Source organism: Corapipo altera, unplaced genomic scaffold, assembly GCF_003945725.1.
Source record: "Corapipo altera isolate COAL_440 unplaced genomic scaffold, ASM394572v1 327, whole genome shotgun sequence".
NCBI lineage: Eukaryota > Metazoa > Chordata > Aves > Passeriformes > Pipridae > Corapipo > Corapipo altera.
In genome coordinates, this window is record NW_020885004.1 from 519,739 (window position 1) to 541,547 (window position 21,809).

The 21,809-nt window shown below is 40.8% G+C and overlaps 1 long non-coding RNA gene across 3 annotated transcripts in view; it reads right to left on the minus strand.

Annotated features, from left to right (window-relative positions):
• LOC113958769 overlaps positions 1-21,809 on the minus strand; it is a 213,446-nt gene that overhangs the window by 105,883 nt on the left and 85,754 nt on the right. For all 3 annotated transcript variants that reach the window (XR_003531609.1, XR_003531607.1, XR_003531608.1), the window contains one exon: positions 11,224-11,382. This is a non-coding gene — a long non-coding RNA (uncharacterized LOC113958769). The remainder of the gene's footprint in view (positions 1-11,223; positions 11,383-21,809) is intronic.

A 21,809-nucleotide genomic window follows, 5' to 3' on the forward strand; every position in this document is an offset into this window, starting at 1 on the left:
CAGGGGGATTGTGCTGCTGAATCAATTAGCACTGCCTCAGTGCTTTGAGATTCTGGATAGAAAATTCTATCAAACTGTTAAGTATTATTGTGAATAATAATTAATGTTTCCATTACATTTCTCTCTTTTCCTTTTTCTCACAACTCATCCTTTGTTTCTTTATTATTCTTCTTAGCTCTCCCTTCACTTCCTCCTTCTCCTATCATTCTTAGTTTTGCTGCTATGTTTGCTTTATCTAATGGACCAAGCACAAATGTGAACCTGGATCTCCTTCTGTCTCGACTTGATCATGGGGGAAGAATCTTGTGAGTTCTCGAATGCCATGCCTGGCAACAGGGACCATGGCATTTAAAACTGGCAGCACTTTTGAGTCCTGTTCTCTGAAGCTCCTGTGTCCTTTTGGCTCAACAGGATGTGGGGCAAGACACAGGAAGGGGTTGCATGAGGTGGATGCATTAAAGCTGACACTGGTGTGGCCTGTAAATCTGTTGGGGAGGGTTGGTGGCAATGAGCCCTGCTGTGGTAACAGAAGTTTGCATGCTTTCTGACCCATCGGTAGCGATGAATCAACCTCAGAGTACAACTGCAGAATTAATCACAACATGAATGTGAGGACGTTAAACAAACAAGAAAAGGAAAACAAAAAAACCCTGCACCTCTTTCTTCTCTTGAGTATATACTTATATATGCATATTAACATTTTCCTAAAGGAATTTTTAGTTTGCTGAACTGTTGGAAAAAAACCCACCCTTTTGTCCCTAAGGAAAAGCACCCCTCTGGGCAAAGAAATAAGAATCATAGCTGAGCTGCCCCCTTTGGCACTGACAGAGTGAGGGCTTCTGAGGGACCCACAAATACCACAGTGTGCTTCCTTGACTGGGCCCAGGACAGTGGCAAACTTGCAAAGCAGGAAGGAGGGACCAAACTGACAATTACAGAACTGATGACAAATCTAACCGTAGAACAGCTCTGCTGATGATCTCCAGGCTAAGCTAGACATGAGACTGTGGAGGGGAGGGGGCCAGTGCCAGGTGCAGGGTCACATCCATTCTAGGCTGCTGCAGCCCCTCTTGGCTTTTCCTCATCACTTCAGTTCTGTTTGACCATTTTCTTTTCTCTTTTTGTGCACATGAGAAATAAAAGCAATTTTTTTTTTTTTGTATGTCATTTTTGTGGCTTCTGGCTTGTTTCTCTTTCCCTCTCCTACTCTCTCTCCCCCCTCCTCAGCACTTCACTCTCCAGTAGGTTCCCCTTGAGGTTTCTGGGATGTTACATTTGTTGCACCTCACACCCTTGGGGCACCATGTAAACAACACAATGATTGCTAACAACCACCACGGTGGGTGATGGAAGGCACTGCACTGCTTGCAACACCCCATAGTACAATCCACCCTCTGAGGCCCTGCCAGCCCCCACACGTTCCTATTCATTGCCAGCAGGACTCCTTCGTCTGCTGATCTCACTCAGTTGACTCCCAATGATCCATAACACATCAGGTGTTCCCAGGTAGTTCAAAAAATCAAAATGCCACAACATCAGAAAGATGTGGGGTAAACCCCAGAATCTCCTTTCCCTTTATGCCTGTCTCGCCTTAGCCCCAACTGGAGATGAGCAACACCTGCCCAGTGTGCATCCAGGAGGATTTAAAATCTTCCCAAATCAGCCCTGATGCTCCACCAGAGCACTGAGGGGGCTGTGTGAGAGGTCTCAGCAAAGAAAGGGTGGCTGACAGCTCTCAGGTCTTACTCCCACTTCTCTGCTACCCTGATTTTAGTTTCACAAGAGGAATTCTGTTAGCCTGATGTTTTATTATAGCTTGCTCTCTCTTAATCTCTGTCTTGGTTAACTGGGGTGCAAAACCAAATGCAACTCATTAATAACCCATTCTCCAAGCTATTCATCAATCACCTAACAGCTGGGCATTATATTAAGGTATGCTATAAACATACCAAATACCGAGGTATTCACTCAATTTTTTCTCAGTTAAGCATTAATTCTACAGAAAGTCATATGCAGTTAAAGGTCATAGAGGAAGAGTAAAAATGTAGCAATGAGTCAGGCTAAACTAAATCAATTTTGCTCCAACAATTTTTAGTCATTAACAAATATTTTCACAACAGCTCATGAAAACCAGTGGGCCACATTTTCTGCCAGTGCATGTGTATCTGAAGGAAAGCCTGTGCAGAAGTGCTGCCATGAAATGAAATGCTTTCACTCATCAGAGACTTAAAACATTTCCTTTTGTTTAATTTTCTATTTTCCCTTGCAGTATTAATAGAATAGGCAGAAAATCCTCCAAAAGAACATTTTCCATAAGTGAAAGTCAATTTGTTGAAATCCAAACAGACTGTAAAAGCAATTCAATTTTCACAACACTGCAGCAAAACTGCCTGGCAACTATCCTGAAGTCAAAGGCCTCAGGTTTCCAGGGTCTGCTGCCTATGAGACAGACAGGCCTGGGATGTGATGCAGGGATAGGCTTGTGCTCAAAATTGGAACAAAACTGGATTCCAAAATTCTGAAATCTTCTATGCATCAGAATTTTCTTTCTCTACCAAAGTTTAGGTGATAAGATTGAAAGAGCAAATTGATAGGTGAAGTCCTTAAATTGACTGGAATCAAAGGAAATTATTTATGTACGTTCGCTGTCAGAGAGATGTGTCAAAAGAAAACAAAATGGATTTTCATCCTGGTAAAATAATCTTAAAAGAATGATTTAGAAACTAGCATGATCATCTCATTTATATCACACTTTATACAGCCTAGAGATCTTCAATCTGACATTCCTGTGTAAGTCTCCATAACTGATTGTAGAACTACAGCAAAACTTTTGCAACTTTCAAGAACTTCTATTTCTTGCAGAAAGAAATACTTGCATGAAAGAGCTATTTCCACCATTTCAACTAATATTATGTTCCTTAATAATCCTGCATAATCAATGGGAGTTCTCAGTGTGAAAATGTTATGTGATAAAACTAAAAAGAGCACCACAGTCTGTCTCCAAATGAGGAAAATATCGTAAGAGTTTATGCAACACTAACTAAAGAAATCCTCTTTGTGATTACTCTGACAAGAAAAATAAAGAAAAGTTTGAACATTCTGAGATGATGACAACCTTCTTTAAAAATAAATACACTCTTTAATGAGCTGCAGGCAAGGATAGATAGTACACATCTGAAACTGTTACCTTATGTAGTGGATGAATTTACTGGACACACAGTCAGTTCCCAAAAACAGTGGGAAGTGGCAAAAATGAAACAACAGCAAACGTGGCATCAACGTTTTAAAGGATCCTGAAAACTATAACCTAGTAAATCTACACAATGATGTTTGTATCGAAAGGAAAATACTTAAAAATATTAAGAGAAGGATCAGCTCACTAAACAAGTAGTGGTTAAAGAAGATATGCATAGTAAACAGTCTGTACATGAATTCTTCTCTTCTTTAGAAGAAAGCTGGGAATATCCTGAGGACAGTTAACTTACTTGATTCAGGAGCTGTCTGCAGCGAAGCAAAGGAAGTTTGTTAGAGACTGTATTTTAGCCGCTCATACTCGAAAATCATAAAGCAAGTACACACAAAAATCACAAGATTGACTGGAAATCATGTAATCTGTATATAACACCAGACATAATTTTGTATATATGTATATTTATATACATGTATATAAAATAAATACAAAATAACTTTTGTTTAACTTCTAATTGCAGTGTTCTCGAGGCATCTATAGCTACACTTTTAATGGTGCCTCTTCCACTGTAAGAGTCAGAAATTCAATTCTAGTGACAAGGAAGCATCTCACCGCATCACAGGGACCCTATGGTCTAGCGCTTTCAGAAGCAGCTCAAATGTCACAAGTCCTGGAAATGGCCCAGTAACTCCTGGCAAGGCTGACTGAGTTGGTCTGATACCAAAGCTTATCATAGACTTGGGGTTTTTCCTGTCTTCTGCTGTGTGACATTTTGGTGGAAGATGCCCACCCAAAGCATATTTGATCATTTCAAGTTCAAAACTCTACCTGAAAATTCATTCCATAGGAGATGCTTGTAAAGGACCTTTTTCCACTGGTCCTTATCCCTGCAGCAGGAGAACCCCACCTGTCAACTATGGCTGCTTCTTGCAACCCCTATCCTGTCCCTGGAAGTGTTCAAGGCCAGGTTGGACAGGGCTCTGAGCAACCCGATCAAGAGGGTGGCATCCTGGCCCAGTGGCAGAGGAGTTGGAACTAGATGATCTTTAAGGTTCCTTCCAACCCAAACCATTCTATGATTATATAATAACCTTCAGCCTGAGACCAATTTCAAACACATCCTGCTGAACACTTACGAAAGAAATACAAACAAAACCTACACAGAAAACCTAAATGGTACGAGGCTGAACAGTGTGAAACTTCACACAAATAGAGAACTTCTCTGTACAGAAGAAAGCAGCATCTTTCTTCCATGTCAGCATCCATGAGAATGCAGTTTTAACAACAGAGCTGCATTTGGAACCTCCTTAATACACCAGCAATGGTTAGTTACAGTACCTAGCTAATAAGGCAGCTTCCACATATGCACTTTTCAGACTCATATATGGAAGTCACATCATTGCTAACAAGCAAATAAATCCAAAGCCCTTTATTTTCATGCTGCTTTCTCTAACATCAAGTAAATTTTAACTTATGCTTTTAAAATACCTAGTTTATTTTTAAGGAAACTGCTTTTAATGTAACTGGGAAAAGTGAGCTTGTGGACTTAGATGCACTGCATTGGCAGCTATTCTTCTACTGATTGTTTTTTGTTCTTACTGTTTGCTAATTGAAAAAGATTGAAAATCGCTTCTCTAGATATGCTCCAAATCTCAGAACTTGACATAAAATCCGGGAATCCAAATTTCTACCAAGCAACATCTAGGTAACAGTTAGCTGTCTAACCCATGGGGAAAATTTATATATCCTATCCCCCTGTTAAAGCTGAGTAGAAATAGGATAATAGTTTGCTAACATTATCAGCTGAGACAACCTTTTATCTCAATCAGACACAGTCCACACTCAGAAAGTCCAAGACAGACTCTGCACGGAATCATGAGTTGCCTATTTTAAATTGAAAAATCCCAGAGAAAAAAACCAGCAGAAATTGAGCCGAGGCTGCAAAGCTGGGTACCCAAAATTTAGTAAGTGCCAGAATACGGGAAGACTGGACAGAACTCTTCAGGCAATATGCCAGAGGGAACAGGAGAGAAATTAAATGAACTTGTCATACTTTTTGCTCTCTAACTTTGTAGAGTCTATTAGTAACACAGAGTAAGATTAGCACAAGAGGTTTGCACCACCAGGAACAGAAACTCCTTGTACACTCCCTACCATCCACCTTTGTCTAGCCATCCATTTACATCACACAAGTGTAATATGCTAGTACGTTAAATTTGCTAATAAACCAGGATGTGAGCATGTTATAGCTACTTAGTATTCAGTTTGCTCTTTTATAAATTATTTGGTAGAGAATCAGGCCCTCCTCTCTCTCTCTAGCTGACTCTCATCTGATTCTAATTCAATTTCTCTGCCTATTGTTTATTTCACCGCTCCCCTGTGAAGTGTCAAATGCTGATGTTCCGTCAGCCTAGAACTGTCGTTTATATTTGTCATTCAGTCCTTGTTAAAAAATAAAACAGGACTGCGCCTGCCTTGGAGCGCTCTGCCTGGGAATTCCCTGTGGTAAAATTAGTCCATTTAGATGGAAAGTTTTGTGTCACTCCCCTGTCTAAATTGGCAGATCTGGCTCTTTTGCAAAAACCAATAAACTGTGAACCTTGATGCATCTGTCAATCAAACTCATCTTTCGTGAGCAAAGCCAGATGACAACAAAAGCTGGGCAGGCTCCTCTGATTGGTTCTTCTCATTTAGGCATATCAGGAGGCACCTGTCACTCCTCTGGCTCAGCATCATGCTCAGAGGGACTCCATTCATGGAGAGATGGAGCCTTATTGGGGGCTGGGTTGGGGCTGGGATGGGAAAGGAGGAAGGGGGAGTTTACCCTTCTCACTTTCAATACAATCTGCAGCTTGGCTTCTTCCTCATAGCTCTGGTGAGAGGCAAGGAACTGTCATCACCTTTGTTCTGGAAATGCTTTTCTAACACCTTAAGTGAATGCTTTAATTTCTTAAACTGTGCAGGTTTTCTGGTAGCTAAAAGGGTGTAGCAGGAGCACTAAATGCTACAACCCTGGGGCTCTGGGAATGGAGTCACAATACCACAGAGGAGAGACAGGATACATTCCAAACCCCTTTCCAAAGCTGCTGTGTGCATCCTGCCTATCTGGTCACCCACTGAGGAGAAGCAGAGAAGGTACTTCTACCTGTCTGCTAGGAAAGAAAGAGATTGCAGACTGGTTGCATGTCAAGGGATGCTTTTTATATAAAGGCATAAAAGAGAAAGAAAATGCCAGCAAAGAGCAATAGCAGGTACAGAACAGCTCACACCATGGTGCTTGAGAGGAGCTGGGGCACTTAGGAGCTGGTGATACATACGGGAATGATCCCCAAAAAGATCAGATTTCAGGGGACATCTCAACCTGTCCAGTTTTCACTGGAAAATTCTGAACTCTGCTGTCTGCTCCAAAAATGTATGTCAAATTTTTATTAATTGTTCCTTTTGCATTCAAAAACCCAATTTAACCTAATTTTTTGAAGTGTACCATTCAAGAAACTTATTCGTCCACAGAGCTGATACTTGATGATGGATTTATGTTGCCCCTTAGGTACCTCATCACAAACCTCATCTCAGGTACCTGTATTTTCTCTTTCTACCTTGTTTTGCTCAGAACAGCTCTGCCAACATACGTCACTTACACTGTTTGCAGGTATCACTGTAATTGGCTTTGGCAGTGCAGTAGCCAACCAGTTCACTCAAAATCAGAATACAATACGTGACTGTTTCTCACAGTTGCCTTACAAGTCTTATCAAAGTTTTGTTCCTTTGCTCCAGGATATATAAGATGGATATATATGCTTATAGGATATATAAGATGGAAATCTCAACCTTCATAAAAGAGTTGTGAGTTCATTTGGTTCTACCATCCCGTTTCAATTACAGGCTCAAAAATACAAGACAAAAATAAAAACAAACAGCAAAAAAGCTCTTTATGACATTTAAGTTCATGTCATTATTCTTGCAGGTGGAGGATAACAGTTCTTTCTTACTGAGTGCTTGAGACTTGGCATACAAAGTACTGATTTTCGTGTGAGAGATGAATCTGGTAAAACATTTACCAGGTGATGCTAGTTAGCATTCATATACACATTTCCTGGGCTACGCATATAAGGTCAAAATACAATCTGTATCTCATTATTTGGGGTCTTGAAAAGACTGCTAAAAGACTGCTTTTAGCAAGCAGCTGACTCTGAATGAATACACAAAGTAGCATAGCCAAAGGCTACAGTCACAGAAAGAAACATTACAGTCCCTATGTACTGTGACTATGAACCATATTAATATCACCTACAGATAACAAGACAACAACTCTGTGCGTTAGGTACTGTACAAAGTAAGACATCATTCCTGTCCTGACCAATCCATTTATCATTAGATAAAACTGAAAAGGAAAGGAAGTCATTCAATGCTGTTCACCTGATCATTCACAGAAAAGGAAAAACATACAAATCTCACCAGCCACACCAGCTCACTGGATCCTCTTGCCCTTTATGCAGGTATGGATAAAAGCAAAGGGGGCCATCATCAGATAGCCCTAGGTAATTTTTTCCCCCCAAAATTCCTGGGAAAGTAAATGAAAGAAAAGATAATTTTCAACACAGGTTTTCTACCTGCTTCATCATTTTCTGGCAGGGGAATACATACACATAACATAAAAAATGTCTAAGCAAATGAGTTTGAAAATGCTGTGACGAAATAGAAGAGAAACTTTAAGATGCTGCATAGTGGAAATAGAGTGCTAACAGATAGGTCACAGAAGCACACCAATAGCCCAGATAATGTCCACAAAACTTTTAATTCGGGAAGACACTTGGCCAAGATCCCCAAAAGCAGCTCTCTAAAATGTAACCCACAGGTAACCCATACTCAGGGATCTAACCAAACACCACTAGTCTTCCAAAATCACCAACAGCCCAGCACTTTCCCAGACCATGAGCATCTTTTCTTGTTGCAGATGCACACAGGAATGGAGTGAGATTTCCTTCCATGATTTGGTCTCATCCCATCAATTTGAGGGTTCATTGGCCAATAACTATAAGAAACTGGCAAGGATTCTGAACTGCATAATCTTTTGTTATTCAGTTTCACCTTTGTCAGAATATTCCAAAGGCTCAGTTTCTGCAGTTGGGACCAGCTCCTCAAAAGGGTTCAAATGTGAGCTAGGCATGTAAATATGTAGAGTTCAGTATTTTTACTACAAGACTTTGAGAAATGTTTGGACACTCAGTTGTACACTACACACCTTTAGCTTTTCTGAAATTTTTTGTAATATCTTTTGCTAAAGATCCCCAAAAATTTACCCATCATTTTTTTCTGTATCTAATCAGACCTGAGATTTAATGAATTCATTTATTTTTAACTTGCCCTTCTTTGAAAAGACTGTTCTAAAGTCCATTAAGAAAACTCCCCTGTTCTTCTACCAGCTAGGATACATATTCACCATTCAACTTCTTTTTAAGTTTTAGTATAAATCAGAAGAGACTTAAGTTATACCCTATGCTCCAGCTATTTAATTTTGCTCCCCCTTCTGTCTGTATCAGGCGATCAACCTCACTAGATTTAAGGTATTACTGTCTGTAGCAGGAATTCTCTTGCTGCTTTGTGTTTGCATAGCAAACGTAGTGGGCTCCTGGCCCACACCAGAGGTCTCAAAGACCTACCATGAAATAAACTATGAACAGCAAAATATTTGGGGGGAAAGGCCACAAAGCACTGTTCCTGTGAAACATCCTGGTGATGTTGAACATTTCTTCTCCTTGAAGGCGAATTCTCTGAATTACTGACTTCCCAGAAAATCCTGCTCTGGGTCAAGGTGCCACATGTGAAGTTCCCACCAAAAGGAGGGGAGAGAGAGTGGAAACAAAACTAAAGGGAACTTAGAACAGTCTTTGACTCTGGAAACCTGGCACAATCTTTATTGATCTCCAGCGTTGTCATGTGCACCTTTCTAATTTTGTCTTTTGATATAGTATAGATTGTCTATTTTCACCCATTATTGTTTGTTTATTCATGTGCTTTACCGCTTCATATGTATTTTACTTGGCTGATACAACAAAAGCAAAAAAAATCAATAACATTTTTATTTGCTCTGAAACCTGTTTGCCTTTGCAGACCAAGACTGAGCACGCACTTCACCTATTCCCTCAGAAGAAAGAGAGACTCTAGAACATTTGGGACTATGGTGAAGAGTGTGGCAGGGAAAGGCAAATGTTTACATAGCCGTATCACAGGGCTGGGCTTCATTATTTTTGTGTTTCATCCAAAGGTGACTGGGAGGCTTTTTGGAGTCCTTCCTTCTAAGTTAGTCATAAATCAGCAAAGGTACTAGGTTTGTGTGATCTCTGAATTACAAAGGCTTTAATACAGGAAAATTAAAGCTTTGATGTATCTCTTCCCTTGCACAACCACTCAAAATACTGAGAAGTTGAGCCTGGATTATTTGGTTACTTACACACAGAACTGAGTGGGGGATTTGTGCAATACATATCTGTGTATGGTAACAGTGACCGTCAGAGCCCACATTAAATGGCCAAACAAAAGCCTCAAAAGGCAGCTGGAATCTTAGACTACTGAGATTGTTTTGTGTTCCAGAACAGCCCTTAATTTGCCAAAACAGACACTCAGTTTGAAATTCCCCGTGCTGCTAATAGAGGAGATACTGACAAAAAACCATACAGCTGCAAAAACTTCCTTATGCTCCTTCTCCTCAGATGTAAGCGTTGTGATTGCAGGTCCTCTCACTTTGTCCTATTAACCCTATTTGAAAGTGACAAAAGGGTGGGGAATCTGCAAGCCACTGATTTGCTTATCAAAGATGGAAAATGTTTTCCCTGACACTGTTTCTCCCTAGGCACACAAAACTAGTGAGTGGTCTAATATGGCTTGCTCCTAATCTCATAAACCTTGAAAAAAAAAAATGGCAGAATTCTAGTTTTGGTTATCAGGGCCAAAATAATAACAGCTATTTTTTCTGCCATCTATCCCCATTGTATTACCTTTTTCACCCCAAATGAGCTCTACTCAGCATCTCTTATTCAAATCCTAAACAAGTCACCTAAGATACAGCCCAGACTGAAGAAGCCAAAGAGAGGAGAAAATGGTCACTAGAAGAAGAGATGGAAACAGTTCAAAAACAAAAGCACTAGCCATACTTCCTCCATGGAGGATTTCGTGTGCCTTGAATAAACACAGTGCAAAAGAGCCCCTTTACGCTACTCTCTGGGCTGCCAAAGTAGCAGACTGCTACTCACAGAAGTTTCTGCTGTGAATTCAGGCATGACTCCAGTGTTTGAAAATACATGATATTAAGAGCAACCAACTTGTATATGCAATCAGCTATGGTTCTCAACTTGAGCAATGAGATTTTACCTTTCTGACCAAAGTGACTATCTTTTCTCAGTCCTACAGGACATTTGCCTACATTGAGGGTAACTCCCTCAGACTCATTGGAGAGTTCCTATAAAGCTCAGTTAATGCTGCAGTATTGGTATGACGTTACTTGTGCTGTGCTAAAGACAGAGACCGACTCTACAAACGTCAGTGAGAATCTGTCAGTTCTGCTCATGACTGAGTATCCACTTGGCTGTGAGGTTAGTCCCCTGAATTTCTTTTAACTAGCCATAAACAAAGTTAGTTAAAGACAAATTGCTATGCAGATCATTGCCACGTCTAGCAATTTACTGAGGTCTCCTGCTTGAATCACAAGCATGCCAGAAGGCACTCAGAGATCTCTTATCTTCAAGCAACCACACTAATTCTTCCTTACAAGTCTCACATGACTACAAAACCTCTTGTTTCTGAAGAGATTGTCTACAACTTTCTGTAAACTTCCATTGCAGATTTATCACTATATAACGAGACATAACATTGTTATTACTTTCTCCACCAAGTATACAAGGGTCTTTACATAGTGTTGCATGGCTCCAGGCAGAAATATTAGCTGCACCATTCACTCCAAGATCCTTCCAAATTCAAATGCTGTTCATGTCTTCAGGAATTTTCTGTTCAATTTTACAACTGTGCCATTTTCTTACCTTTATCTGTGCTCCATGTAGTCTGTTATGTGCTGCTCAGGACATCCTTTGACCTCTGCATCCCCTGGTGTCAAAAAGACTCTTAATTGGAATTCATCAAAATGATTCCTGAACACTCCCCAGAAGACAAGCCAGAGGCTTCCTTAGCAGAACCAGATTCTGCAGGTCACAAGAAAAGAAGAAAAATATGACAATTGATTAGATTACAAAGCAGCAAATTCAAAGCTGATCAAAATTTTTCCCCAACAGTTTGTATTTTGACCAACTGAACTTGTAACCAAAGGAATCACCATGATACCAGAAAAGACAGGACAGTTTTATAGGCAGAAAATAATCCAGGGTTATGAGCATTCAACAGGCATTCTGGAAAGCTATGAACATTTCTGGGATTCAGCCAACCTGCAGATTACTTGAGCTCACAACAAATTCAGATGGTTCCTGGGTCTGCCCTCTGCACAGTTCCACTTTCCTCTTAAGAATCTGTTGAGACTACTGCTAGAGATGGTCAACCAGTCAAAATACAAGCCTGGCCCAGTCTTACAAATCCGATACTCCTACATCCACAGACTGAGCATTAAAAGTGAGGAAACTCAGCCTGCAACTCTAGCTTACATTTCTAATCATGGAGCCTGCTGCAGGAGCTGCATATTGACTAATTCCAAGTCATTTGTCTTGCCACCTTAGCTACCTACCTATTATATCCTATTTAGTTCTAAATGCAACCTTCTTAGAGCTTATTTTGGTTCATTTTGTGTCCACTGTTTTATGCAGAGTTCAGTTTTGAATCATTGCCTCTTCAACCACAGGAGTTTTTTCATCTGTATTTCACAATACAGAAAGATTTGCATTGTTTCAGGTTTTACTGTCTCTTTTCAGGGATAATTTTTTTATATAAAAATGTTTGTGTTTCTGTCTCAAAGCTTCAGTGTTATAAGTGAAAATATGCCCATTTATTCCTTTAATGTGTCCTATGTCATGTTCACCTCACTGGCTCAGGACAGCCTGATCATAACCATTTTTCTCAGAAGCTTGATTTGCCTTCTGTATCCACCACTGTCAATCAGACCTCTGAAGTCAAAAGAGTTACATTCGTGTAAACAGTGCATAAGCGAAACTGGAATCAGGCATTGACTTTTAAGATAGCTGTTTTCAAGTTCATTGCCACAGCTACCCCAGAGGAGACTCCTACTGCACTGTGATCATCTTGTCTGGTCTCTGATATGAGATACCGTAGGACTGCTTTGAATTAATTCCTGCTGCGGGTCCAATAGCTGGAGCTGAGCTAAGGGAATCTGTTTCTGAGGAGCATTTGCTACCAAGTATAAAGGTTCAAGTGCTGGAAAGTACATTGAACCCTAACTATAGTATTTTGACAGCTGATTACCTACACTGTTGGAAATACGCACATTATTTCTGGTTGAATTTACCTGGTATCAACTTGTAGCTGCTAGAGCTTCTCAGATATTTGTACTTATCTTGCAGAGCTCTTGCTACTAAACTGTATTTTCTTCATTTTGGTTCATATTTATAAACTGTAATAATACAAATCTTATTTTTAATGAGGAAAAAACCCCATTTATAAATAACCTGAGTTTAAGTTTTATATCTCTGTGTGAAGTCCCTCTTAATAAAAAGACACTCAATTCCTATACAAGCACTTTCTTATTATCAATCAATAATGTTTCTGTTCTCTGGGACTGCAACCCACTAAGTTAGCCCAGTTCAGACTGGTCCTTTCCAAGCACCGCATACATCTCACAAGTTTTCTGATTAAGCTCTGTTTGCATGACTTCTGTGCAGACAAATCACTTCTCAGTTATTATTGCCACCATTGCCAATTTGTGTATGTCAGTTCCTCCAGTATTTTTGTTTGTTGTCTTACACTACAACAGAGAGTGGGTCCCCACCCCAGACAGTGTAAACTTACACTTCAGAATCCCACATAAAAAATTGCTACACTCATGTGTTTTCTTCTTTGACTTGCTATCTCAAATCACAATTGCTATTTTAGATATGGTCATCTCTAATGATGAGTATTTCCAGGTTTGATATGCTTCACTACAGACGAATCTCAGCTTTATTTACCTGAGTAATTAAATACAATGGAAACCTGTTACAAAGGCCTTTAGAAGGAGCTGTCTGCACCATTTCCTTGAAGTGATCATACCAAGAGAAGGAAAATAAGAGTGCTTGAAAATAAATCTTCCCTCTACCCAGCACGCCTTTGCAAGGCTGTTCTTTCCTGTACACTTGCTCTTACTGCAGTAACTTTAACTGGCTTTCTAACTGGCAGAAAACTTGGGAGCCCTACAAAAAGACTCTTAAATCCTCCGCAGTTTTACTGTGACAGCTGCTGGCTTCCTACATCTCCTCACCCTACCTGCTCCATTTTAGCACTCCAGAAGATCTGATGCTCATATGTTCACAAGCAGGATGGAGGGTAGAGGCTTGACTGAACCCAGGGTAAAAACAAGCATGTAGACAACCATAAACAAGCAGTCTGTCTCCTTGATGCTCAGCTGAACCTTTTTTAAGAGATGAAAATTATATTTGCATTTGCATTATATCTGACTGAACAAAATAATCACCCCTAGTTTTGGTCTTGCCACTCAAATTCAGTTTCATTTCCAGGCTGTTTATGATATGGGCACTCTTTCTGTACGCTGGACTGATTAAACCTTTGGTCCCAATCAGAGGTGATGACTGAATGCTGGTAAACTGAGCCACAGTGCTCTGAGAAACAAAGGCAGGTCCCATTAGCCTGTAGCTCAAGGCTCTAGATGGCCATTTCAGAAATGCTGAGCTCTGACTTGATGCTGCTCTCAGTGAGATGAGCAGGAAAGCCACTGGTGACTCTTCCACTGACCTCAGCACTGAGTATTTTAGAACATCCCACTTGCAGTGTAGGGAAGTCTGGGGGAGGAGACATAGGTGAAGATGACACTAATGAAGCCCGTCCTCTCCACATGCATGCAACCAACACTTCACAGACCAACCTCCCTCTGATTAAGTCTTTAGTACATCTCTTTAGGACACTCAAAGATTCCTAGAAAAGACATTGTTTAAAAAATCTATTTAATATTTATTAAAATACTTTTGTTTCATTCAAATTGAATTTCTTTCTGTCTTTGGTTGGTGTTAACATCCATGCTGTAGCACATGTGTGTGCACACATACCCACACTTACACGTTCAGAAGTTGTGAAGTCAGAAGGATTGAAATGATCATCTACATTGCTCTGACTAGAAACTGAATCAATATGCTGCAGACATGACATTTTAATGACAATGTAATTACGATGTAATTTTAATTATATTGGGAAGTCCCTCGTTGTCCCAATCTTGGACAATGTGAAATGATGTAACCTGGGATTGTCAGTGGCACCCCTTTCTGATCCATACTGAAGGGAAATGGGGAACCCAGACTATGGAATTTGCTTTGCAAGATGTGATTCCTCCTTGGATGGCCCAAGCTAGAAGACACAAGAGATACCAATGCATCATGAGAGGCTAGACATCACTCATGCCTACTGAAACAGTATTTGGGTACATATCAGCATTCTGAGGATTAACCAGATGTGTCCCTAGCTTCCCACTCACTTTGGTATGGGGGAGAAATAGAGATGTAGGCATTACAGGTGGAGGCTCCTGGCTGAGCCCCAGAGACACCATATAACAAAGATGAGCTTTTACTGTTGGGGTTTTTTTTTTCTTTTTTTTTTTCCTCCCAAGCCATGGTGCAAATTGTGGAAAAGCAGCATCGTGACTCCTGTCATGAGATGAGTGGCACTCCCTTCCTCTTCCCTTCCTCTCCCAATCGTTCTTGTGCATTATCCATCGCACTGAGCTGTAATGGAGGGTGCCAGAGAGGAACAAATTTTTTTCCTCTCTCTTTCTTTTTAATTTTTTAAACAATCTCCTCTTTCACCTCCCCTTTCTTCTACTCCTCCTCTTCTTCATCCTCCCATCCACCCCCAGCCTGTCCATCTCCCTCATCCCACTCACACACCACTCCCCCCCTTTACCGGTATCCAACACTGTCAACCCAAACACATGATAAATTGCCCTGTCAACAGAATTCATTCAGGGACCAATTAATTCCACAGAAATGAACCAGGAGCCATCAGTTGCTGAAAAACTCCAAGTGCAGGGAGCGAGGAAGCTAGCTTTGTGTGTGTGTGTGAGAGAGAGAGAGAGGCTTGGGAAGTTAGTCTGACAGAAATTGGTCATTTAATGCTTAAGTGCACCGTAGACAGCCCTGTCATAGCAGCCGGCATGGCAAAAACTCCCCCAGTGCTTTATTTATTAATTATGTGGAGCAGCACGGGGGTCACTTCACTGTCTCAATACAGACTCATCAACTTTACTTCTTGTCACTGGAAGAGATCCCACAGCATGTGGGATAGAGGGCCAGGCCTTATCCTGGCTCTGTCTCCTGCCATCCTGCACAATACAAGCTAGACACAAGTTTGCAACCTGTGCCCTCAGTGAGAGTGGGCAGCGGCAGGCAGGGACACAAGAACAGTCAGAAGTGGGAGGTAAACCATTATCCTGCTGCTGCCCAGCTCTGGAGCAGAGGTGGTGGGAGCCTGGAGATTTCATTTGCAAAGCTTCCTCATTATCCTCCTTCAAATTCTCCTTAGCCATGATGCCTGTAAAAATCTGACAGCAGTTAGGCTGCTGATGTATTATGAGTACTGCCTATCCTGCTGATCAATAGCGTCTCATTGCTCCTTTCTGTATTCCCTCAGCTGTCCATACTAGTCGTTGCTTCTTGACTCATATTTGTAAGGTCTCTGAGGGCAAGACCATCTTTCTCTCACATACAGGTACAGCACCAGGCACCATCAGATCCTGATCTCTGAGAAGTGTCCCTTCTCAAATGGTAGTAATAGAAATAATAATAACTCTATACTTTTACAGAATCACAGAAAATATGGCTGAAGTTTACCTTAGGAGATTGTCAAGACCATGCCTCTGCCAGGGCAGGACCAACCACTGTTAAAGTACTAAACCTTTTTGTCTGGCCTGTTTTTAAGAACAACAGCGAAGGTCACACAAACTCCCTACGCAGTCCACCCCAGTGCTCCACTACCCCATTCCACTCTTCACCCTGCTGTAGCTTTAGGATTTGAAAACATTCAATTCTGTCACAAAAAGCATCAAGCCAGGCCCCAAGATATATCTTCACCTTTAAATAAGAGACAGAAGTATGTCTCTGCCATATGGCATAGATTTACAAACGATGCATGGGCTGCTCTTCACATTCTCATATCTGCTTGGAAAACAATGGGATGCATTCTGATTTAATCCAATATAACATGTATTTTTCAACTGGGTCAGTAGAACCAAAATTTCATCTTCCATTTAAAAGCTGCAAAACACAAAGAAATCCTGGGAGTGGTGGTTTTGCATTGGCATGGCAGAGTTTAGGCCTCTCTGAGAGTTAGCTGCTCATTCAAGTGCCCTACTGAAGAAGAAGGAACTCCTCCTTCACACATGATGTCCAGTGAAGAACTGCATTGTTGGCACCCTTCCAGTCTACATATTCTTTCATCTGATGCCTGAAGAAACAGAGCTATACTTCAAAGTTTTGGGTTCCTGGTCTGGATTTTCCTAATCATTGGGAATATTCAAATATGAGGCTTAAGTGCATTTCTTCTGCAGATGTCTCTCCAAATAAACATCTGTCTCTCCATGCTTATCAGTGCAATAGGGACATACAAACCACAGCAGAAGTCTGAGTTGGTGAACCACTGCAGTTCTATCTTGGCAAAAAGCTGTTGCCTTTACCTCTCCTAACCCCACTATGGTCCACTCTAAAGAGGCCAGAAATCCTTGCCCTGCCTATCACAGTACACAGAGGGGAGAACACACCTAGAAGTTCAGATAGACCCTCCAGCACATCAGATGGCATATTAGATTTCGTTAAATGCCACAAACTACAAAAATGTATCCTCATGATTTGAAGCTACCAGTCAGATCCTTCCAAAGCTGGAGGAGACGCTGGAGGGATATACTAGACTGCTTCCTTGTATGCATCCCTATCCCAGAGGTAATCTTCCAAGATTACAGCTCCACAACCATCTATATTTATTTTTGGCTTCACTCTCTCAGTAGTTGTTCAGTAATGGGAAGGTACAATCTGATCAGGAAACTCAGTTGACAAAGGACTATTTAAGTCACACAGGATCCTTACAAATCCCTTCCAAGATCAACCATAGTAGTGTTTCTCAATCAGGCTTTAATTGTGCTTTTTAGCATCTGTTTGTTGCTAATAACAAACGTTTTATAGAGGAATTTAGATGAAAAAATGTTTTGTGTTCCTTAATTTCACATAAGAAAAGGAATAAAATCTTTTATTTCAACTAATGAGTAATTTAAATGGGCAAAGATGATTTAGGTGATGTACAGTCTGCAATAATCTTTACCCCTGACTCTTAGGTAACTGCCTGTTGGGCAAGTATTAGCATGCATGCAGAAATAGTAACCATTCCCTTCACTTTTTGTAATCACTACAATACAGTGTTAGTTAGAAAAAACCCAGTCATTTTCCCAAGGGGAATAAACAAAACTCAGTGACCTCAGAGATCCCTGCTAGTTCTGTTCATTTCATTCCTGTGCTTCAGCTGAAAAGTGATGGGGAAAACAATTAATTTAAGAAGTGAAACTTAGATATACAACTGTCATTTTTTGGCCTTTAAAAACCTCATATTTCAGATATTCAGAAAAGGGATCATATTACAAACTAATTCTCTCAAGTTACAGATAATATTCAGAATAGAACATCTGACTACCATAATTTTCAGTAGATTAGAGCTTCTTGGTAAAAGGAACCATGAATGCCGAGAAAACAAAAGTATTGCTGATGTCACTCAAATACTGTAGAGATACTATAAATAACCAAAACAACAACAAAAAATTATTTAAAAATTATCCTACTTGATGCTAAAAAAAAATTACCCCTTTACAGGGCAGGCATGATAGAAGAAATCAGATATTAAGTACTTTTGACAGTGGAGGACCTAATAACAACCAGGTCAGAAAATTTACTTTTTCTTGGGACAGACTTTCTTAAGGAGATTCTGATCACCTTTGTTGTCTAAAAAGATAGGCAATAAAGATTTCATTTTGTGGAATGAAAGGATATTTTGGGCTTCCATTTGCTTACCCCAAGAGACAGCCCCATCACAGGAGCACCCTGTGTTTTACTGTTACAAGTTTCCTCAATACTTTGTCCTCAAGGAGCTGGCTGGGGAACTCAGTGTGTTCCTGCACTGCAGCTCTGTTGTGGACATCATTCTGTATAATCACTTTCTCTCTGAAGCAAGCATTTGTACTCCAAGTATCATTTTCTGGCAGTATGTGGTAACTTACCTGCCTAAACTAGAACAAAACAGGTCACCAGTTCCTAGTGTGAAACTGTCAAACCACTCTCTATTGGGGAATTATTCTGTGATGCAGCTGATAATGATTTATGAGGAAGGATCTGAGGGTGTTTCAGAGGGTACAGACCATCATCGTCATCCACAGTTATCCACATCAAAGACACCGACTTTGCAATATAACTAGTACTGACAAGTAGAGAAAAGCATCTTGTGATTCTAGGAGATCAGTGTGGACTACCATAAGCACTAATATTGCTGATACCTTTTTGTGTAAGAACAGCCTGACTCTGTAGATCTGTTGGCTGTTAACTTAGTCAACAGCAGAGGATGAAAAGTGGTATTTGGTTGATGAACTTTCTAGCAATGGGGCTTGCTGAAAGTGTTCAGCAAGTCAGAAAACAGAATTAAAACCTCAGAAGCAAAAAATGTCAGGGATGACTGAAGGTTTCCATCTTCCTTTTAATCCTTTCACCTTCTCAGTCACATGGCTAGTAAAGCACCGTCCTAAAAATAAAACTTACTTTTTAATGTGATATTTGTCTCCTGGTGCTGGCATTTAAAAGAAAACATGCAACTAAAATATTATGAAGACATCACAGTTCATAATGTTGGAGTGAGTAATCCCAGCCTTGGATATGCAGAGAGCTTAATATGCAGAAAGTAATATGAAGGCTGTACATAGTCTCTCCTTGTAATATAGCTGCATCTGCCCATGATACCAAAACAGCTCTTCTAACACAAGGATTTCTGGACTCACTCCATAGAAGAGGAAGTTATTGGTATCTAAAAGGACAGCAGAGAGCTCTGACTCTGTCTCACCATTCTCAGGCCACTTTTTTCTTTTAAGCTGCTGTGTGGCACTGTCGACTGTGTGCTGCTGCTCTCAGAGTCTGGGGATCAGTGCCAGGGTCCCATCACTTCAACAGAGTGGCTGCAGCATCATGGCACAACAGAGCACACACTACCCTTGCCCTCCAGGAAATCTCAAGTTTGTGCTATCTTATTAATATTTTTAGGCTGAACCTAATGTTCTTCTCACTGCTGCAGTTGGAAGCACACAACACCATCCAGGTGAGTTTGCCAGTAGTTGTTCTTACAATTGCACCTATTTCCACATGCCCAACACACTGGAGAAGGTAGGATCAATGCATCAGTGCAGGACTGCAAGGCTGGGCTGAGATAGATGCAAAGTACCTACTGAAGCTTGTAAAGACTGAAGGCCCACACATTCGAGACCTATATGTAAGAACCCGGTGTAACAAGAAGAGAACTCCTGCCATAAAGGTGGCAGGAGCCACTGTCATTGTGTGAGCAGAGGAACCTTGGTTTGGCCCTGGAGCTTACAATGAGTGCTTGTTTTCCAGCAGGTAAAGCCAAGCTGCCTTCACTTTCTGCATGATGAGAGTTTTCAAAGAGCACCTGAATAATTCAGGGAGGCTTTGATCTGAGTGCGGACGGACACAGGCATAGTTTCCAGAGCCAGCTGGGAAGCAGTACTCCTGGCACTTCTCATCTCCTGCCACTTCTCCTTGACATCCGATCCTAGGCCAGCAGCTCTCCCAGCTTCCATTGTACTGGCAGCTCAGTGACATGTTTGGTGTCAGTGGAGATCCCACAGTCTCTAAGAGTGTGCTACTCATTTACCACTTGAGAAGCATGGTGGGGCATGAGAGTGCATGCTGCTCCACAGGTCTCCTTTCAAGGATGGATGAGATTGCCCTTGGGGAGAAAAAGGCAATATGTCCACATCGCTGCTTGGCTGAAATTGCCTCTGATCCAGAGGCAAAGCTCTCTGCAAGGGATGTTTGGGGTCTGTTTTTGGGTTGGGACAAATTTGGGGTAGACCTTTTGTGTGCAACCATGAGAAGCTTTTACTAAATCTCTGGGGTCTTCCTGTTACTCCCTTTCTTTTTCAGGTAATTCTGCATCTTGAGCAAGACTTTATTCAGCCTGCCAGGGTTCACCCTGACCTGCACAGGATCATCTGTGATATATATCAGTCCAACTAGGAAGAGAATCTAGTCCTTTAAAGCTAAATGGCATATGCCTTTCATAGTGCATTTACAGTTTCTGGTGTAATAGTGACTTGATGCTACAGCAATTACTTGATTTTAAGTACATGGAAAACATACGTTGAAAATAATTTTGTTCATGTTGACTTTAACAGAACAATTCTGGATTTACACTTGTAAATCCATAAGGAAAGTAAGAATCAGACAGAGTGTGAGCAGATGCATTTAGCAAGACAGAAGATTTTTTTATTTGGTTTTGTTTGGGTTTTTTACAGTCACTTTCCTATGATCACTCTTTAAAGTATGCTTTTTGTCTTTTCTCTCTCTCTCTCTAAACTATAAAATAATACATGAGGCATGGAAGTTTTCTGATTTCAGTATATCTCCCTGTATTGCTTTGTGGGCCTGGACCTTCAGTGTGCTGAAGAGTCAGTCTGCAGTTCTACCTTCCATTGAACTGTGTGCATATTCTGACCCAAAAGGATGGGGGTGAACCAAAAAAAAGCAGAAGTTAGTATAACTAGAGGGTCCCTATGCAGTTCTTGTCTCATGTAAAAGCATGGTTCTGTCATACAAACAAGACACAATACAATTCTTCTCGCTCACAGTAACTGCCTTTCTAGCAGCTTTCCAAGGACACCTTTGAATGGATCCCACCACCACGGTTTCTCAGTTCTGCACAGGTATTGCTCACTTTGGCCCCAGACTAATGCAGGACTTCCCAAGAACTCAGAACCATGCCTATTTTACAACTGGGGAGCTGAGGCATAGGAATTAATTACTGTGTGCATGGTCACACTGCAACTCATAGCTCAGCAGAGAATCGAAGTAATGTCATTTAGATGCCACTTAATGTCACTTATTATTTGATGCGCTAGACTGTTCTTCCCACAGCTGATCACTCTTTTGTATGTAAATCAGCCACTAGAGCTGGAGGAAAGGCACTGTAAACTTAAGATATTGAGAGAGGAAAAGAAGCTGCTGAAAAAAATGTAAACAGAGAAGAAACTATCTGGCAGAGTTTGCAAAGGGGAAAATTATGCTGTGATTAGCAGTTGAATGAGCAGAAGTATGGAAACTTTCTTTCATAATGTTGATGGCTCTGTTCACTATAATTTTCTATCACCTTTCAGCCAAGCAGTGACATGTATTTGTGAGTCCAGAAATGGGCTCTTTGTCTCAAAATG